The following is a 13,636-nucleotide window of genomic DNA, read 5'->3' as shown; positions in this document are numbered from 1 at the left end:
CATTAAACACCGCAGCGATTGCACTGCGGAGGAGGGCTGGCAAACAGAGTTGTCCCAATGCAAGGGTGTGCAAAGGGGGTCACGAAGCTGAGTTTACTTCAAGATTAAGAAGCGAGAGAAATGTTTTCCGGGTTTTGCAACCATTCATTCCTGTCTTGTTTTCGATATGACTTCATTCCCCGAGCGTGCCTTTCCTTCTGGCAGCACCTTTAATTTATGAACGCATATGCGTGCCCTTTGGTCACCTGTCCTAATAACTTATCCTTCCCATTTCCTTTATTGGGGTGAGTCCAAGCGTCCCCCTCCAGATCCTGCTCATTAAAACACAGGGGAGGAAAACCAGCAGAGAGGCTCCCAGTTGCCTTTGCAGGGCAAGACAGAGCTGGTTTAGGGGAGAGGGATGAAAAAAGGGATCTGGGAAGCTGGCCACGAACAGCAGGTCTCCAGCTGGTGATCTGCATGGCATCTGCAGAGGCACGCTGCCTGCTCGATCCCTGCTCGTTATCATCATGTGGAGCCCAGGAGCCATGGCAACCACGGCCAGCTCCCTCTCTCCTCTTTCAGCGATGCTCCTTTAGCTCCCGAGCCCCTTCTCTGCCGAATGGGTGATGCTCTCGTTAGCTAAGGTGGAGAAACGCCCTTTTTCCAGCACCTTCCCCTAACATCGAGCTGGGAACAGCCCTGGAAAAGCAGCCTTATAGAGGGGGCAAGCCACCAGCTCTCCATCCTAATTCCATGGGACAAAAGGCTGGGGGTGTGGGATGCTCCTGCCAGAGCATCCTCGATGCCTCCTATGTCAGATTTCACCGACCAGGGCAGCTCTCGAGGGGATTTCTGTTGTGTATGCTGGCCAGGTTCCTGCGGGATTCGCTTTTAAATCTCCTTTCCAAACAGATAATTAAAACATAATGGTGTTTACATTACAGATGGAGCTGAGAGAAAAATAATAATAGTAATAATAATCGTAATAAACACTACTTTGCCACTCGGGAGTTTGTCAAAGGGCTCTTAGAGAGGCTTGGCACACTTTAATGAGTTTAAAGAAGAGGATTTACACTGAACAAACTTACTCAATTGTTCACACACGACTGGTGAGGTGAAGAAGCAGTCAGGAGCGTGCAACCGGAGCAGCCAGCACTGATTCTGCAGCAGGACAAAAGGAAGAAAATAAAGGAAATGGTATTAAAATCCCATAATTTTTACTGCAGTGGATATGCAGAATGGAACTGCAGCCCTGCAGAGTCCAGAAGCTATTCTGAATTAATGGCTTGGCTTTTCCAGTCCATTCAAACAAGCTCATTTCATGCAAGATAAATTACAGGACCCTGCCACCCTCACTCCCCGAAGAGAGCTTTTTATAATTCACAATGTGTGTGTAAGGGAATGGGCGGCTGGCTTTTCTGACAGATATCCTGTGGCACAATGACCTGCTCTGGAGCTGCGATATTTGATTCACCCAGCGCCAGCTGGAGCAACAAGTCTCAGCAAGAGGGGGAACGGGCCACAAGAAAGCCCCCAGTACAGCCAGCTCAAACAAACCCCTAAGAAATGAGAGACGAGCTACATAAATGTCTTCCAAACTCTAGGTGGCCGCCACAAGCCTTGAGCTGTGGTGCAAAACAAGAAGCATCTGGTAGTGGAGCCCAGAAGAGCAGAGGCAGCTTGAGGGCTGTCTGATCTCAGTGCCATTTGCAAGGGAGATAAAGACAGCCCCAACCTAACAAAGATCCAGTCGCAGTATCCCAGAAATTCCTTTTCTCCCTATTTTCTAGTGTTAAAACTGCTGAGAGGCGCTAGCTACCATCCAGGGGACTTTTTCCCTAAGCACGTTCCCGTCCCCCTTCCGCCAACATCTTCTCTGCACTCCTCTGATGTGTTTTTGTCACCCGTTTGGGCCACATAATTACACTCCCTTTTCTTTTGGAAAAAGCTGACACGCAATTATTTTCATGATTAACACTCTTGTGCAGCTAATTGTAATTATACCTTATAATCACAGTTATGATCGTCAATTACTCATCTTTGCCTCATTTCAATGCTTTTCTTTATCGGAGTTTTGGGAAGTTGTCTCGACTGGCTATAGATGCACAACAAACTAGCCCAGCTTCCTAAACTTCAGTTTTTCTCCGTGGGGATTAATTTGAGGCCATAATAAAGGGCAGATCATTGCTGGTGTAAATCAATGCAGCTCCACTGGTGTCAGCACGGCGATGGTGATTTGCAGCAGTTGAGGTGTCAGATATTTTACTAAGAAACCAGTGTCATCTAAGAAAATATATGTGCCTGAGAGTCGTTTTTTATATGGTCTGCACATATTGAGCAATGCATATTTTTTCTTTTTATATCTCTATCCCTTTATATATTTTAGGGAACTAAGAAAAACCTAACCGTCCTGTATACTTGCTCGCTTGCACATTATGCAGCATCTCGAAACACCTTGAAAATACCCAGGGGACTGATTCCCCTCTTGCTCATGCCAAATTTAACGTGATGTAGTTGTCAATTTGAATCAGATGGCTCCTGGTTTACACCCTAGTGCATGTAAACAGCATCAGATGAATATATCAGTTTTACAGGGAGGATAATGGGATAAATTCTAATCCAGGCCACATACAGGAAGCTCGATAGCCAAAGCCACAGAAGATGACTTACAGAATATGATTTCCAGCTCACAGCCTGGTCGGGGTTTTGCTAGGCTTGCTCTAACCCACTGACAGGTGAAAATAGAGCTTTAATTGTAGAGGGTGCCCAGGAGCTCAGCTTCATGACTTAATGAACCTGGACAATGCCAGGTGGGAATACAAAATGGCATAACAGAAAACGCTGATGGAAAACTGTCAGTGTGGTTTCCTTGCTCCATCCTCCTCTGCCCTCTCTGGGCAAGTGCCTTATTTCTGTGCGCTGTGCTGCAGGCTGGCTCTTCCCGGCCAGAGCATGCCCAGCACAGGAGCTGAGCTGCTGCTTTAAAACCTATTCCCCATTCCCGAAGACTTGGATGAATGAATAAGGAGGTGAACTCCCAACCTGGAGATTACTGCTGCATTAATAAAGCAACTGTGAACGAATTGTCTCTGCTGCCTGAGCCAACCAGGATTATTAAACCAGCTCCCTGATTTAATTAGAGTGCTTAAAACTCATGCTAAAAACAAAAATGCAGCTCTCAGCTAGAACCCGAGCTTTGTGCGGGATGGGTCACTGCGAAGGTCAGCTCTTCCCACAGTTTATTCATGGTTATTGAATCAAATGCTAAGGGAGAAGCGGAGGCTGCGCAGAGCTCTTGTCCCCGCGCTGCAGCTCCGGGCGCTGCCTGAGGCCAGCAGACGCTGCAGGTTATTTCTGCCTGCCCAGCAGCTCGTGCGAAATGGCCGGGAGGAATGAGGTCCACATCGGGCTGAAAAAAAACCCGATGCACATGCACCAGAGCTGCCAGCCCCGTTACGAGGCAGACAGAGCCACCACTTGCACCTTGTCCCCGCAGCAGGAGCGGTGCGGCTGGCACTCAATCACCACGGGCACCTCCTCGCATCAGCAGAAGTTTGTGACACCTGAACTGGCCGTGCAGCTCCTCGGCGGTGCCAATTCAATTAGATGCCCCTTGCCTGAGCAGCAGAACACGGGCCTGAAGTAATGCCTCGTGACTGACCGAGCATTACACGCTATTTAGTCTTTAACTCTGAGGCTGGGTTTGAACTGTGACCACAGGAGAAAGGCACTGCTGCTTTTTTTTTTTTTTTTCCTTTTGAAGAAAAGCAATTTTCAGTCTTTGAAGGCTCCATACCTCAGCTGTTTTTTCCTGGCCTCGGCCTCTGCTGCATGTTTTTCCTCATCTGACAAAGGAGCAGCAGCCAGGAGCTCCAGCAGCATCTGCAGACCACCACAAACGATGCTCTGCCCCTCCTGCCCGTGCCGGCTCCCCAGCTCAGCGTCTGGAGCTCCCCAGCTCTGAGAACACAGCACAAACTCCCTTTAATAATGACAAGCGTTGATAAGAAGGTGCAGGCGAATTAAGCTTCACAAAAGAAAAGTTAAATGATTCTATTGTTAGCCGAGTAGTTTCTAAATGAACCCATCAAAGTTTGGAAAATTGTTTTAATTGATAGCCAGATTAACAATGAGATAAATAGAGAGATTAGAAGACGCCCGTTACACTCAGCTGAGGCTGTAGGCAATTGTCAGCCCCAGCTAATTGTTCAGTTTCACAGTTTTAACGAAGTGCAGCCTCCTGAGCTGAACTGCTCCAGGAGCAGAGCAGAGGACAGCACCCGGAGCCTCCCAGATCCCCTTCCACTGCCCTGCTCCAGCTGAGAGACTGGGGCTGGGTGCTGGGCTGGGTGCTGTATGCATGCACCAGAGGAGCTGGGAGGTGCCCAGGCTGCCCTCTGTGCCCAAAAACACTCTGACAGCTCCGTTCTCCAGCCATCTCCGCAGCACAGTAAGCTCATCACACAAGCTGACTCTGTTAACCGCACAAAATGGGCTGTTCATTCAGGCCAAGGGCTCCATTTGTTCCTGCAACGTTACTTGGAAGAGGAAGCGGTATATTTAATTAAGCACCACGTTACGCTAGGCATGGAGGATTAAGCAGCAGGGCAATTTCAGGAGGTTTGATGCTGCGGAGCCAAGTGCTGGGGGCTGAGCTAGCTGGGTTTGGACTGCCTGGAAAAAAGGGTTTGTGGCTTTCTGCAAGGTGTCGGGAAGCACAGGGGATGGGTTATCTTGTAAATACTGACGGTGTATCAGTGCAAATAACTCCTCCTTTAATTTTGCTGGCAATTAGATAGGTAGCAAGATGTGTTGGGTTTTGGCTATCTGGAAGAGGTTTCCTGTCTGGGATTTTTTTTCTCAAAATTCTTGTCGCAAACAAAATTTGAAAGACTGATTTGGGGGACACTGAAAGAGCAGCTGTAAAAAGTGAGCTCTGGAGAAATTGCAAGGGTACGGGGGAAAAAAGGTCACTTTTTCCTTTTTAAGCATGTCATCCCCTAGCTCAATTATGTATCTATTTTTAATAAACCCAGCAGAAGCCCTTGCAAGCCACCAGGTTTAATACCACTTGGTCTTGGGAGTTAGAGCTTTTCCTGGTTTGCCACTGACTTAATAAATAACATCAATCTCCATAGCATGCCTATCCATGTGTCCCCACTTCTACCTGTATAACAAGGATAATGGCAAATGCTCTGAGTTCTAGGCATAAAATTTACCTCCTCACCATCTTATCTTCCAGCCACTGAAGGTAAGAAAAACAAGCACAACTCCATGGCCCTTCCAGTCCCCAACTGCATGGCGTGTTTTAAGGAGAAGGCACAGCCCAGCGTGCAAATATGCTCCGATACAATAGCTAAATCTTCTCATCTTCCTGCTTGACAGCAATGAAAAATGAAAACAAGTGAGGGTGCCTGGCTTCTCACCCCTGCTCTCAGGGTTGTCTGCACAGCTCCCGTTTGCAAAGCGATGATCATTAAACAGCCACGGTCGGCCCCACGCTGCTCTGGCTTTGCAGCGCTCACAGAGGAATCATCCCGGGGCTCCGAGAGGGGTCACTGGAGTCGTGCTCAGGACCCAGACATTTTAGCAATTGGGAGAGGAAGGCGATGGCAATGCCCCCCTCTGCAGCTGTGTTTCCTTGCATCCGTTCAGCTTCTAAGGCTGATGGTCAGGCAGAGGACAGAAGCGCAGTTGAGAAAGGATGAAATACAAAAACCTCACAGGAAAAGCTCAAGGGAGCAAGGGGCAGCGGGGAAGGGGAGCTGAGATGCATTGTTATAGCTGACATAACGGGGAGAGAAAAGCAACTTGGAGCTGACGGGGAGGGAGCAAATAGGTAGGGCTCCCACAGCAGAAGAGAATTGCAGATTTGGTTATTGCAGTCGTCTTTGCCAATTTACTACCACGGAAGGTACAAACCTCTGCCTTTCACCGCAAATGAAGATGGACGCGGATGCGCGCTGGCAGGCGGGCTTGCACAGAGGACATTCCTGCACACTAATGTACTCCGAGGAACCCTGAGTTTGTGCTTAATCGGAGGAAAAATACACCAATCCACATATCCTGCTGTTGCTTCAGGTCACCCTGACAAAGCCAGCAGCTGGGGCTCTGGGACCGGGCTGCTGGTGTATTATACCTGCCACTCTTCATTTGTTGGGATGGCAAGAGTTCTGCATTAGCAGGGTAATTCATGAGGCCGTGTTCAGGAGAAGACAGAGGAGATGCAGTGCACGGTAGTAACGCATCTTTGGTATGCATTAAGGGGATTCATCTTATCATCACTGTTCCACAAAGTTTTTAACCATACCCTTAACTTTAAATAGCAAATAAAAATAGAGCCATCAGCAGGAGTCCTTTGTGTATTTATACACACGGTCACGGATCTTTTTATGGAACATCATTTAAAGCTCTGTCATACCAATAAAATGCCTACAAACTACCTAGAGATGAAGCAACGCTGCATTTGCATTTCCTACCTGGCTGTGCCGCTGATTCTTTGAGTCATTTTGCACAGCCTCAATTTTACACAATTTTACACATTCGGTGTGCAGGCACAGAACAGCACGGGTGTGATTGTTTGCCCACAGAACTTGAACCTTGAGAACTGGTGTTCATGTTCCTAAATTCCTCCTCCCCAGGCACTCTCTGCACCAGCGATGATGACCACACAGAGATCAGAAACATCTTCCAAAAAATTCAGGTTGTATTAAGAGCCTTATCCTTAATCCCTCAACTTGAGTTTATTGATAAGAAAATGCCAATTAAGATCCATATTCCCATGCTGGACCCGTAGTCAGAGACTAAGGAGATTAAGTGATCATTCTAATTTCCCACCCAAGAATGTTAAATAGTTATAACTTTATCTCATTCACAACAGCCGTGGCCCAGGAGCTCCAGGGTCCTTTTGGCCTATTTGCTGCTACCACTGCAGATGTCCCTCGCCCTTCAATCGGGACGAGGCAGGTGGCTTCCCCGTACCTTCCAAGGGAAGATTTCTGCACGGGGAGCGGGCGATGTTCGTTAGCAGTCTGACAAAACCAGAACTGAAGTGCTCCACCTGAGTCCTCATGACAGATCCAAGCATGGATGACAATATTAATGAACAGCTGCCAGCACCAGGAACCATGGCTCTGCTGCCTGATTGCATGAGACAAGAATATAAGCTTACGTTTGCTAAGATTGCAGGAGACAAAGCGTTTTTTTTTACACACCTGAATCCACCAGGCACACCTAAAATCAGGGAAGAGCAATAGGACAAATTTGCAGGAGAGACTTCCAACCCACGTGGAGGGCTTGCAGCTGTACGATTTTATGTTTGATACAAATTTATATAAAGTGAGATGACAAACACAAGTCAGGGGATGTTTTATCATCTTTAACAGCATGGGAGAATACGGATTGAACTGGGAAGCCCCACAACGCCTAATTCTTTGTCCTGACAAAACCCAGGTAAAAGAGGGAGGGATTTGGGGATTCAGACCGACTAGCACAGAAGCTCACGAGGCTGCTGATAGCGGCTGGGCAGGGGATGAGATGAGCCTTGTGCTGTTGATTGGTTTAGTGCATCTCCATTAGGTACCTAAAAGCTAGCCGTGAAGGTAACCCATCCGATAACGCTATCGTGTTCCTGTTGCTCTGACATCTTCCATCCCTCTTCATTTTTTTTTTCCTGTACCCATTAGGCTCCGGTCCTGGATAAGATCTGGAGGGACAGGCTCCTTCTTTAGCTGCTGCTGAAGCCATTAAACCCCTGCATGAGCTCCTGGAGCTTGCTCCTGGCCGGCGGCCCCGGGCTGCAGCTGCCTCCCGCTGCCCGCGCCTGCAGCACCCGGCAGAGCCGGGCTGGCTTGGCACTAATGCACTATGAAAAGCAGTCATAAAAAATAACAGCTCCAGGCTCTACAGATGTGGGAAAACCGACTCCAGCTTTGGTTATCGCAAGGCATTATTTTTACAGGGACAAAAGAGCGGGGAGCATTTTGTGAACACGCACACCGACATTCCCTGGCTGCAGCAGCTTGCAGCCCGGGCAGTGCGAGCCCAAGCTTTCACTTGGCGTTAGGAGGCAATGAACTAACCTTTTCCATTTCATTTCTGCAAACTCCAAACTAATTATCTTTTCATTCTTCTTCCATCCTTTCACTGCCAAGGGAAAGAAATCAGGACAGCACTCCTGGGCTTTCTAGATCTTGCAATATTTATCACCTGAAGCCTTGTTCCCAACAGGAACAGGCAGCACCGAATCTTTTGTGCTTAAATGAAACCAGCCAGGGAGACCAGGACAGACACTGGGAGCATCGTTCTGCAGACAGCCCTGAAGGGAACACAGTGCTTCCATATGGGTAGAGCCAAACCACTAACTAAATATCAGATTTTTTTTTTTTCCCCTGAGTAGGCACCCAGAAGAGTGAGATGGCTGTAGGAAAAAGATGGAAGAAACAAGAAAAATCATTAAAAAGGGGAAAGATTAAAAAAAAAAAAGAAAAATGAGGTATTAGGGATTAGGATTCAGGCCAGCATTGTCTGCAGCCTTCCAAACCATATGATATATCTAAGGAAGAGGCAGACAGAACATCTGAGCAAAAATTACAGGTGGCTGAATTAATTAGCTCCAAATCCCAACACCCCCAAACATCAGGCGCTGGGATTAAGGACTCAAAGCTAGTTTGCTGCTGAATCCCAAACCTCAGATATTATTTGGATTCAAATTGGAAGTGTTGCAGATGGGTTCGTTTAGGGAAAGAGAGAGCTGTCTCTTCCCATCCTCCCTTCGGCTGAGGCAGAAAGGCACCTTTCTCCTCCCTTATTCATAACACAATATCAAACCAACCGCAGCCTTCCCTACAAGGTCTGTCCTTGGTTCCCATTGATCTGAACGAGCTTTCAGCTCTTCAAACACCCTGGTGCTGCAAGATGGGCTGGGAGAGATTCACATCATAGCAATGGGAAATTTGCCTCTTTCTGTCCTCTGTGCCTACGGGACATTATGTGTAAGGAATTTACTGTCCCTAAATGATGATGAAGTCTTATTGTGGGACTAAACAATGGGACCCAATGACAAACTGCACCTGATTTTAGCCTGAAACACTGACAAATTGCCAGTTTCACTTGGTTTTGAGGCAAAGCCCCTCAAAGGTTACCAATAACCATGTACATCCAGACTCAGAGAAGTTAATAAAAACAGTTGATAGGCATCACAAGAACTAGATTCACTTCCTGGTCCCACCACCTCCTCCCTGTGTTAAGTCATTTGATCTCTGTATGATTCACATCTGCCTATAAAATGGGAACAATCCTCAGCTGGATAGCGGCAGCATAGGTGGAATGAAGCACTCACGCTGCTGAGACGTTCGGATGTTATCCTCAGCTAGGCTGGGGGAGAATCTGCGTAGGTTGAAAAGTTCATGGATCTTGCGATGAAAATCACCTGTGTCTCCTGCTAAATCAGGTGAGCATCATTATTTGCCAGGACCATCTTGCACAGGTCTAATTATCTGCTGGCAAAAGATGTACAGAGGCATAACTGGCAGTGCGCTTGCTTCATCTGGCTGGTGCCAAACAAGCTGGTAAGTTCAGCACAGCCTGTGTAAAGCATCCAGAAGTAGTACACAGGGAGACAATTAGTGTTCATGTGGCTTTCATAGTGGATGCGATCAGAAGGCTGGAAGATATTTGTGTTTATTACAGCATTGGGTACTCAGTCAGGACTGAAAACAGCCATCGCCGAGACGCTCGCAGGAAAAAGGATTTGATGGACAGAGTTTGAAAAAGCTTGAACAAGGAGAGAAAAAGAGGCAGCTTTGGAACAGTGTAATCACATTGCAGTAAAACACCAAGGATGGCAATTAATTATTGACCATGGATCCCTTTCTTTGTCTTTCCCTTGTTTCCCAGGGCTCTGCAGCTCTCCCAAACAGCACGCCAGAGTTAATCAGGTATTTGCTCCCACCCGGGGAGGCGGCTGCATGTCTCTAATGGACCCAGCACAGCTTGAATGCCATAGCTTCTCATCAGGCCTGGCTTTATATATAATCAGGCACACTTTGCGATCTGCAGGTGGCTCAGCAGGTTGCAAGGGATTTTTACTGTTTTTCTGTTCTGCCTTGACCACACATCCATCCCACGGAGCAAGCTGCCAGCGGCACTGGGCAGAGCTTGCCTGGAAGAGGAGCGCTGGCGATGTGCAGCCGAGCTGTGCGCACTCAGGGATGGCAGCTGCCATCTCACCAGGTTGTTCTCAGATCCCTCAGCATCCATGCTGGTACCAAATCCTCTTGGTAAGAAGCACAGGATGAAGGCAGGGCAGTCCTGCATGCAGCTGGCAGAGCGCTTCTTCAGGCTGGGAGCTGACCTGAAGTAATGCCACCGGAGGAGAAAGCCACACGTGGCAGGATGGGGACCAGCCGAATTTCCTGCTGCAACTCTCTGAATCCACCCAAACATTTGGGAACTTCTGCTTTCGGCACCACTGCTTGCTGGAGCTGGCATCTGGGACAAGGATTAGTGAGTGTCACCTCCCCCTCCAGCACATCAATGGATTTCCAGTGTTCCTCCTAAAACCAAATGGTGCTTGCATTGCAAGTCACTTCGGTTGGACGGCTCTGCCAACTCTGCTGCAGGTGGTGCCCGTACACTTCCTCCTACATCTTCTCTTGGCACACGAGCGAGCCTTTGGGTTATAAGAAGCTGTCAGGAAAGCAGAGCTGTCGCAGTTTCTTTGACAACAGTCAGATCACGGCAGAGCTTCTCCCTGTTGTCGGCAGCGTTGATCTGAGATCACAAACAAGAAGTTGCCAGAGATTTTTGATCAGCTCCGCTGCATGGCTGGCGTGCGCAGGGTGACAGACCAAGGTGACACGAGGGACAGCATACCAGAGGACCTGCTTTAAGATCTCACTTGCCATACAAGTTCTGAGCACAATTAACGCTGCAGATGTCACCCTGTGAACACAAGCTCGATCCAAAGGCCACCGCAGCCTTGCCCAGATTTCAATCATGGGCTCCTTGTAAATACATTAGCGACATGGAGCTACAAGGCTCTCCGACTTGTAGCCGGCTCAATTACCTCCACGTATCCCTTATTCAAATGGTGCTGAGAGGCAGTGAAGCCCAGGGGTCTATCTGTCTGTCAGTCGTTGTCCATTAGTGGGGACAGCTCTCCCATCTGTCTCTGTTCCCCTCATTACGGGGACAGCAGGTGGCAGAGCGGATGATGGATGGGCAGAGGATGAACCAGAATAGGATCTACTCATCATCCATTCGTGCACCACAGCATGATAGATGGTCATGAGGAGTTTTCAATTTAACCACAGGCTGAGTCACAAAGCCAAATCATGGGTCCTGCAAGGGCCCATCTGCAGGAAAGGGGGAAACTCATCTGTGGCCACTGATGGGCCAGGCACCAGGGAGGGCAGAGCTGGCTCAGGCCTGGAGATGTTGGAAATACAACCAACCTACAGGCTGGACACCCACATTTGAGCTTCTCGTGGATAGCCATGGCCTTCTGTAGGGAGGAAAATCCTCCATGGTTTTTCCTAGAAAGGCAAAGTAAATCTTGAAGAGGGGAATCCTCCAGGTAGGCTGTAAGAGCTAGAGATTTGTTAGTTACAGCTGCAGGCCGTGGACCTAACCCTTCTACTAGGCACCATGCAGGAATTCAATGTTAAAAGCTAAACAGCCCCGAGGGACAGCCAGGCTATCTCATGCTTCAGCAGCTCAGAGTTTTACAAAATGCGGTCCCATAACTTGTCCTTGGGCCTGAAAAGGCAGGAGGGGGAACCTGGGTCTCCTGTGAAACTCTGCTGACAGCAGCAGAAGACAAACAAGTAGTTGGAGGTGGTGGTTAGAAGGGAATAAGCTCCGAGCAAAGAGCATGTGCCAAAGAACTTTTATTTTTGCTAGTTCTTCAAAATTTGCCCCTACCTCTGCAGCTTCCTCCGTTTTTTCAGACGATCAAAAACCTCATTCCATACCAACATGCTCCTATTCTCTCCCTCCAGTATACAGAGGAGCAAATTCAATCTGTGGAGCTTTTGTCAGTCTCTGACTCGCACTCTTCTCTTTGCTCAGGCTTGCAGTGTACCCACCACAATGATAAAACGCATCCTGTTTATGGGGGAAGAAAAGTCTACCTCAGCACTTTTTCCATGGGAGGAAAGGGGGAGAAAAGAAGCACATTTTAAAGCATTTTAGATTGTGACTTCTGCAAATTAGAAAAAGCACACTTCTTCCCCAGATAGAATACAGGCAATTACACTGTGAAAGCAAGTGCTATTTCTGTCCCTTTCACCTCCGAGTCTTCCTAATGCTTTTAAGATGCATACAGATATATTTGTGGTAAGGAAGGTGGCCACCTTCAGCAGTTTGCATCCAGTTTATGAGATCAGAGAACGAGGAAATAGCCTTGCTTTGTATTAGTTTCTGTACTAGTTAAATAAAATTCTGTGAAAGCCTACGAGGCTGAAGTTCTTTTTTTTTTTTTTTTTTAATCCACAAAAGCCCACAAACTTTTCCCTATGATTATCTCCAGGCCCAAAGCTACAACAAACTTCCACTCCTGGTTATTTGCAGCCCATGGGTGCTTGGGACACTGCAGCACCTGAGGTGGGTGCAGGACTGCTGCCAGCGCCCACACAGATGCTCTTGAGTTAAAAAATCACAGCAGCAGGACCCTTTGGTGCCAGTACTGAACTGCTTTCAGCCCCAAACCAGCTTTGTCAGCCAGGGTGGTGGTTGTGTGCACACCCAGGCCTTGCTTAATGACCCCAGCATGCAGGGAAGCTGACTTGTTAGCAATATTGCCTCCCCGAGTCCATTTTTCCATCAGCATTGAGAGAAGACATATGTAAGATGAGCAAATAAATAGAGGAATAAATGGCTGGCTAGACATATGGATACACACAGACAGATGGACAGATCAGATCTATCTGGCATCCGCCTGGCTCTGACATCTCCCTGCATTTGCACTTCATTCAAAACCAGGAGCACGCACCTGATGGGCAGCCTGAAACCAAGCAAAGTGCTCTGAAACCTGGGGAGGACAGAGCCTCACGACAGCCTCCTGGATGGGTGACAAGCTTTGGCTGTGCAAATGCATGGCCCCTACCAAAGAGGAAAGAAATTATCTCCCAGCTGCCTCAGAGCTTTGTAGGCTTGCTCTTCCCCCCCACCTTAGCCCTACCTTTTGCAGAGGTCTTCCTGTTGAATGTCGGTGCTCTTCCCACTGCGACAGACTCAGCATTTTCCAGTTGCCCTCCCCTTTGCATTAGCAGAGCGTTGCGCTATATTTTGTCCTCCCTCAGCTAACCTTTTATCACTCCATATGTGACTGGAGGAGCTATCTACCAGCAGCATATGTGTTTAATCAACTTTAATATTTCCACAGACTATAAGTAAGCAAAAATGTTCTGGATAAGGAATAATTATCGGTTTAATTACATTAGAGAAGATAGTTAGAATGCCAGAGGGTAAAAAGCTCTGTGGCTTGGTACACTACTGGGCTGGGTACTGGGAGCCAGGAGGGGATCTGCCTTGGCCACGTGGCAGTAAAAAATATGGACTGGGGAGCACATCTCTGAAGAAGCTTCCATACAGCAGCACTTATGGCATCAAAGGAGCAAAAATGGCTGAGACCTCCCTGCTGCATCCCATT

General features: G+C 48.0%; 1 long non-coding RNA gene across 1 annotated transcript; it reads left to right on the top strand.

Moving 5' to 3' along the window:
• The first annotated feature begins 3,880 nt into the window (after positions 1-3,880).
• On the top strand, positions 3,881-6,666 carry LOC137845331 (uncharacterized). Its single transcript, XR_011090170.1, has 2 exons — positions 3,881-4,536; positions 5,225-6,666. It is a non-coding gene; the product is annotated as an uncharacterized lncRNA (long non-coding RNA).
• Positions 6,667-13,636: the final 6,970 nt, after the last annotated feature.

This window comes from Anas acuta, chromosome 27 (genome assembly GCF_963932015.1).
Source record: "Anas acuta chromosome 27, bAnaAcu1.1, whole genome shotgun sequence".
NCBI classification, from domain to species: domain Eukaryota; kingdom Metazoa; phylum Chordata; class Aves; order Anseriformes; family Anatidae; genus Anas; species Anas acuta.
The sequence above is the reverse complement of the archived record's forward strand: the minus strand, read 5'-3'. Positions and strand labels throughout refer to the sequence as shown.